This window comes from Puma concolor, chromosome A1, assembly GCF_028749965.1.
Source record: "Puma concolor isolate L17-30 chromosome A1, mPumCon1.1.hap2, whole genome shotgun sequence".
Classification (NCBI taxonomy): Eukaryota; Metazoa; Chordata; class Mammalia; order Carnivora; family Felidae; genus Puma; species Puma concolor.
Window position 1 is genome coordinate 57,305,987 of NC_141667.1, and position 7,612 is coordinate 57,313,598.

A 7,612-nucleotide genomic window follows, 5' to 3' on the forward strand; every position below is an offset into this window, starting at 1 on the left:
TTGTTTGCCAGACTGGGTTAGAGTCTTCATTCCATTAGTCATTTAGTAAATCACTTTCTCAACATGCAAATCTGGAAGGAATGAGAATTTGAAAATACGCTAACTGCTTACTAATATTCACGTGCAGAGTTTTGTTGGACAGTTTCTTCTCTTGTCAAGAATAGTCCATCAGTTCAGTGTGGAATATTTGGAAGAGTAGATACCTTATTTTCTTTACTGATATAGCTTGTTTACATGCCTTTTATTATTTGTCCCTCTAGCCAATTAAAGCTTGGACAGACTGAATCTATATTAATATTAAGTGAAAGCATGTGCTTTTTAAATTATTTTAACTCTTTAATTGTTTACATTTTTATTTTAATTATTGAAGTATAGTTGACATACAGTGCTAACTTAGTTTTGGGTGTACAACATAGTGATTCAACAATTCTGTGCATGCCATAATGCTCACCACAATAAGTGCAGTTATCATCTGTCACCGTACAATGTTATTACGATATTATTGACCATAGTCCCTATGCTGTACTTTTATCCCTGTGACTTATATATTTTATACTGGGAAATTTGTATGTCTTACAAAGTGGCTAGTATTAAAAAGACAAGAAATAACAAATGTTGGTGAAGATGTGAAGAAAAGGGAGCTGTGTGCACTGTTGGTGGGAATGCAAATTGTTGCAGACACTGTGGAACACAGAGTAGAGGTTCCTCCAGAAATTAAAAACAGAAATACCATACAATTCAGTAATTCCACTTCTGGGTGTTTACCCAAAGAAGCCAAAACACAAATTTGAGAAGACATGTGCACCCCTCTGTTTATTGTATTGTTATTTAAAATAACCAAGGTAGGGAAGAGTGTGCTGGTTTGAATGTGTTCCAGCTTCATAATCTTTTAGCAGAAATGTGACTTTAGAGGGATGGGTTTGCTTGAAACTCTCACCATTTAAAGTAGTGATTCCAAATTTTCAGTATTTTTAACTGCTATTAACAATAGAAAATGATCTGATCTCTTTGGGATTCTGTCATTTTCCCAATCTTTTCCAAAATTCTGTCTCCTCCTGCCTTCAAAACTTGCCTGCCCCTGTTCCTGCTTCCATTGCTCCCACTTTCTGATGTTTCAGCTAAATACTCTCACAACAAAATAGTACTAATAAGTTAATAAATAGTAATGAATTATATTGGGCCAATGTGCTTACTCATTCACATTCACAGAATAACATATCTGGGATGTGCATGATTTTTTTCCCCCCTGAGGTAATGTCTTAATCATTTTCCCACTTATCTATAAGCAATATGAGAGGAGGATATTTTGTCTCTTTGGTTGACTGATATGTCCTTAGCACTGGCACGGTACATGGAAGGTAACAGTGACTTCAGAGATGAAGAATAACAATACTAGTGAAATATTTCAAGGAGAGAGAAAAGGGTGGAAGAGATTTTTGAACAAGCCTGTCTTTCTCCTGCTTCTCACTTTTGGGCACAAGGAATGCCCATAAGGCAGGGTGTGTAGAGTTGATTTCATCAGCATTTTGATGGTAACCATAGCATTTAGAAATCAAATCAGCATACTCTGCACTCGAGGAAAAGGAAAATGCTATTTTGCTGATTAGCTATTTTCCCTGAGGAATCACACTTTTCAGGAAGCTTTGTCTCTCGTGTTTGATTCCTAAGATAAAGGTTAGTTCAACACTGGCATGAAATGAGGTGTAGTTTAGGAGTCATGAAAACTTTAGGAAACTAAAACAGGTCAGTCCCTTGGCAAAAGTAGGGTGAGATTTTGTCTTTAGCACTGCCAGTCATTTCGGCCCTCACCCTCTCCCCCCAACCCCCAACCTCCCCTAGCCACATATCCAAAAACTCTCTTTCAAGCCTTTAGTGTTCGCACAGACCTTCAGATTATCACAATTGTTGATGAACTTTTTTCCCCTTGGGTCAACCAGAAATCTTGAGCAGTAGTTTACAAGGTTACAAAGCATAAGTTTCCTGTATAGGTTAAGAAGGGGGCAGAACAGTGCTTTCTATGTTTGGCTCCTCATTTCATTAATACTTTTCTAAGGTCCCCAGAAGCTTCCAGGTCACCTCATCAAAAGGCCTCATTTCAATCCACACCTTACCTGCCCCTTCTAAAATTTTTGATTATAGTTAGACGACCTTTTTAACACTGCATTCTACTGATGGTCGTCCTGCTTCTTTGACTTCATTTTACGTCACCTTTTCTGTCTCCTCCTTCTTACCTAACCTCAGAATGTTGGAATTACTCAGCACTCTGTCTATATATACATCTTTTTCTCTCTACTCTCAGATCTTCTCATCCTGTCCTCTTCCTTTAAATAAAATATAAGATCCCTATATTTCCCTGTCTAGCCCAGCCTTCTCTTCTGAGCCATGGAACTTTATATGACTTGGCTTTCTGATAGTTCTCTTAGATGTCAACTGAGATATCACAAATATTAATAGCTTCACAACTGCACTCATTCTCCACCCTCCCCCAAACATGCTCCTCTTCCTCTATTTCTTATGACATAAACCCAGAAGTAAACCTTCACGTTTGCCTCTCCCATAAAGGTAGTATCTCACATATGCGGTGCATTCAGTCAATATGTTGAATGAGTAAGTGAAAAAGGCGCTATCGTGGTCATATGAACATCCCTGAAGTCAAATTACGTAGTCAATCTCCAGTTCCGCCCGTGGCACATTTAACTGAGTATTCTTCTTAAACAGTTGATTTAGTGGGAAGTGCAAAGTTCTAGTTTGTTTTAGGCCAATAATATCAACCTTCATTGGTAGAGTATTATACTTAAACCATTTCATTTTGTCCCAAATAATCTTGAGGGATAGGTACTGTTTTTCTCATTTGTAGATGATGAGGATGAGGCTTGGGGAGTTTATGGGAGTCTCTAAAAGGTACCCAGCTAGTAATGGGCAGAGCTCTAATAGGAATTGGGATATTTTTCCTTTTTTTAAACACACGATTCCAGGCTAGTGTAGTGTTATATTTTTTTTTTTCATTACATAAAATGAGGTCAATGGGAGATTAGCCTCAGTTTCTTCATCCATAGAATAATGGTAATAATATCTACCTCAATGCAATAATTAAATGAGATAATGCATGTAAAGCACTTAGGTACAGTGATTGGGTCATGGTAAGCCCTTGTGATGGGCTAGAATTTATTAATGTGAGATTTTGAATCTCTTCTTCTATGAAATGCGAAGCAATTAAAGGCTTTTTAGCAAGATAGTGATACAATGAAAGCTACTATATGGGAAGATTAATCTGTCACTTGTGAGAGGTTAAATTAAAGTAGAGAGAAACTAGAGACAAAGTGAATAATTTGAGGACTATCCTGAAAGATCAAGCACCAAGGGCTGGCAGCTTAATCGAAAGGTAAGGCTGTGGGGGGTCCTACGACCAGTCTAGGGTGAGCCTGTAGGGTTGTAGCCCAAGAGGAGGAGTGCCATGGTGTAGAATCTCTGGGCTCAGGCAGAGCCAGTAAGGGAAGCCGGAAGGAAAGTTTCAAGGGAACGAGAAGTGTCAAAGCTGTAATGGATGTGAAGGGCACTGCCTTCAAACCAGAAAGCAAGGAACGATGGAAAGCTGTGGTTGTTTCCCAGTCTCAGACCAGATCTGGTCCACGTTAATGTTTGTGCAGTGCTATAATTTACTATATAAACTAGTTGTCAGTAGTTCAACATTCTGGATTTCCGGCCTTCCTTATAAATTAGAAACTGTAGTGACCCCAAATCCACATTCACATGTGACAGTTATCTCCATTAGCCACCACTACCTTCCAATAGCTGAAAGTCCTACACATACCAGTCGTTGTGCCATGCCTGCTTCACTCATCCACAGGATCTACCTGAATTTGGAACTGCTTTATAAATAAAGGACCAAAAGCCAGGGTGATTCTCCAGGGCAGGAGGTAGGGGGTTAGGTTGTAATAGCCCTGATGGTTCAAAAAAAAAATGTTTCAGATATAAACCCTTTACAGTGAGAGGTTCTTACCCTTGTGTAAATAAAATAGAACTGAATTTCTTGACTCATGTTGGAACCATGATATGGTTGGAAATCCATACTGGGTTAAACACTAACATTAATCAATATAAAAAGTAAAGGATGAAATGGAGAGATGTTAAAAAGGATTAATTATGGTGGTTTTCTGGGTATTAGAATTCCAGGGCAAGAAGATTAATAGTACTTCTGAAAATTTTAAAAATCACTTTAAAATAGGCAAGCCTTATATTTATTTGATTTATTTTCATGCCTGGAAAAACTCAGAGAAGCTAAAATACCAAGTGCTGTGATTTAAAAATTAAGCTTCCTGGAATGAGAATTAAACATCAGGGATCAACAACATGTACTTGGTATGCTACCAAGAAAGAACTGTTAATAAACTTGTCGCTCAATAGAAGTATAAGAATTTGATATTTTGGAAAAATTGTTAACGTACTATTTTAAATTTCTTTATCAAAATCCCCCACCAAACAATAACAAAACTCACAGAGCATTATGGCTGCTCAGTGAAGTAATAACTACTTGGATTAGATTCTCTGCTTCAGCAGAATCTAGGTACATGTACAAGAGTGATATATAGTGAGGCCAGAGATACTGTAGAATGTCTTCACAGCAGACTGAGCATTGGAATTGACACTAAACCTTGTGTCAAGATACACACAAAGACTTCCCGACACAGAGCGCACCTGAGGTTATAATCTGTCAAGATTAACAAAGAGTGAATACATGCTAAAGGAAATAGACTGTGATATAATTGTCATCTCCAAACTGGTGAAAGAAGATTTTTTTCCCAATTAACATTCAAATGCATGAGACTGAAATCCATTTACTCATTTTCTGATAATTTATGCAGCAATGTACAGAAGTAATAGGCATGGTTACATGGCACATTTATACAATACTTTTCATCCCTAAGGATCCTAAAGCTCTTTACAATTATAGCTAATGTTTGTTAAAGGACTTTTAAGGGGGAGAGTGCCACAGACGTTCCAAATATTATGATTATAAAAAGCTTGATACAGGATGTATAGGAGCACTTCACTCTCACAAAATTATTGCCAGTTCTGGTGTAGGAAATGGAATTCCTTTATAAGACTGATGAGCCAATGTTTATACAACCTTTTCTTCAAGTAGTTTAAAGTCAATCTCTTCTGTACTATAACTACCTTGGAAACCACATGTAATTTGGTCTAAAATTAATTGTTTTTAGTATTGTAAGGGAGTCAATATCCTTAATAAGGAAAATGATATTTTGGATGTCAATAAATAGTCATTATTTCCAAATGATAAAATGATAGCATAGAAAAAAATAATAATGTAGTACGACCCTTCAGCTCAGGGATAGCAGGGAGTATGTTTTATTATTTTGCCACCTCCAGCTTCAGGACCATTTTTCCACACGAACATGTGAATCAGAGAATCAAGAGAATGGCAGATGCTAGTCTTCTCAACTTCCCTCAGCAGCATGGACAGATGACCTGAATTCTGCCAGTCATACCAGGTTACCTGGACTTTGATTGGAAAGCCAGTGTCATAAAGAAATAGAAAATGCATAGAAATCCAATCTGGCATCAATGGCATTAGCTCTGGTGTTCTTACCCAGTTTTCAGAGGCAGCAGGACTCAGGGTTAGGCACAGCTGGAATGAAGTATGAAGTCCATGCCCATTGGTGTTGAAAATGAAGTTATCACAGGACCAGCACTTTAGTCTGATTTGTAGGCTCTTTTCCCCAGGCAAGGTGACCTCTAAGCTGGGATCTCCAGCCCACATGTAGATTATATGAGCTATTTGCTGTCATGTAATAAACTACATTTATGCCCACATTATCATACTGGCTCTCTTTTGCTTATGATTCAAAGCCCTAAATGATCAATACACTGATGATGCTTTAATCCATTTAAACCAGTATTTTATATACTGGTGAACTAATTGTTATATATGATTCTACTTTTTTCCCCTCTTTTTATCCCAGCAAGCAAGTGTGGATATGAAAAATCTGTCTACTTATCCAGACAGGATTTTTGTATTGTTTGGATTTGGTTTGGTTCTCAGTGTGTGTGTGTGTGTGTGTGTGTGTGTGTGTGTGTGTGTGTGCAGTCATTTGATCTTCCTCTGGACCTAGTAGACTTGTTGCTAAAACTAAGAACCACTACCTACAGCTGCCTGAGCAAAAGAGAAATTAAGTCATTTAACATTATAGTAGTCCATTTGTATTTTTGTCCATAAAAGATTTCATAGTACTTTTTAAAAAGACAATTCAGGGCATGCCTGAGTGGCTCAGTCAGTTAAGCCACTGACTCTTGATTTCAGCTCAATTCGTGATTTCATGGTTTGTGAGTTTGAGCCCTGCATCAGGCTCTGTACTGACAGCACTAAGCCTGCTTGGGATTCTCTATCTCCCTCTCTCTCTGTTCCTTCCCCACTTAGTCGCATGCACACACTCTCTCCCTCTCTCAAAAATAGATAGATAGATAGATAGATAGATAGATAGATAGATAGATAGATAGGAAAAGATAATTCTCTAAATGATTACATCTTGGAAAGTATATATAAGCTTATGAGAAGACTAGGAAACAGGAAAAATAAAGTTTCTAATATCATGGGACTAACTACTTTGGGCTAAGGATAAAATGATTAGGGACAGAGACACCTGGGTAGCTCAGTTGGTTAAGCATCTGACTTCGGCCCAGGTTATGATCTCAGGGTTTGTGGGTTCGACCCCTGTATGGGATTCTGTGCTGACAGCTCAGAGTCTGAAGCCTGCTTTGGATTCTGTGTCTCTCTCTCTCTGTCCCTCCTCAACTTGTGCATAGTCTCTCTCTCTGTCTGTCTGTCTCCAAAAAAATGAATACACATTTTAAAAAATGATCAGGAACAAATTCGCACTACTTTCAAAGAGTCTTGTGTCCCCTACAACTTAAAAGGAAGGGAAAAGGATGTGTGCTGAAAACCTGAGCAACATGGTTTAAAAGTGGCTCTGGTTGTTAGGAAGACACTGATGTAAATGATGTACAAGATGAGCTCTCCCAAAATTGCTTTGTAAAATGCCAGAGGGAAACAGTTAAAATGTCTTAATTAATATATGATCTTATTTATTATGAGATTATTATTACATATGTACAGTTAAATTGATACATTGAATATTTGAGTAGACACACAGATTGAATCAGTATGGTCTGAAAGTTTAAATAGACATGTCCTTTTACTCAGTATTCTAAATTTTTTCAGAGGACAGTTTTGTGTGACTTCTAATAATCTAGGCATTGGTACAGACTAACAGTTCCAATCATGGTTGTGCTGAGGGATAATTATGTGACATGGATAAATTATATCACCTTTTCCAGCCTTCATTTTGCCATCTGAAAGTTGCAATTATAATACATGCCTCAAAGAATTGCTAAGAAGACTGAGCACATAAAGCATTTAGCAGAGTGCCCAGTGCATAGTAAGCATATGAACTTGTCACCTATTGCAGTGATCGCTATTCTTATTGTTGTTATTATCTTGCCATAGAAATATTCACACAAGTATTGATGTTACATAAACAGTTATCAATAGAAAAAGCGTTAAATAAGTGGTTTCATCCGGGGCTCCTGGGTGGCT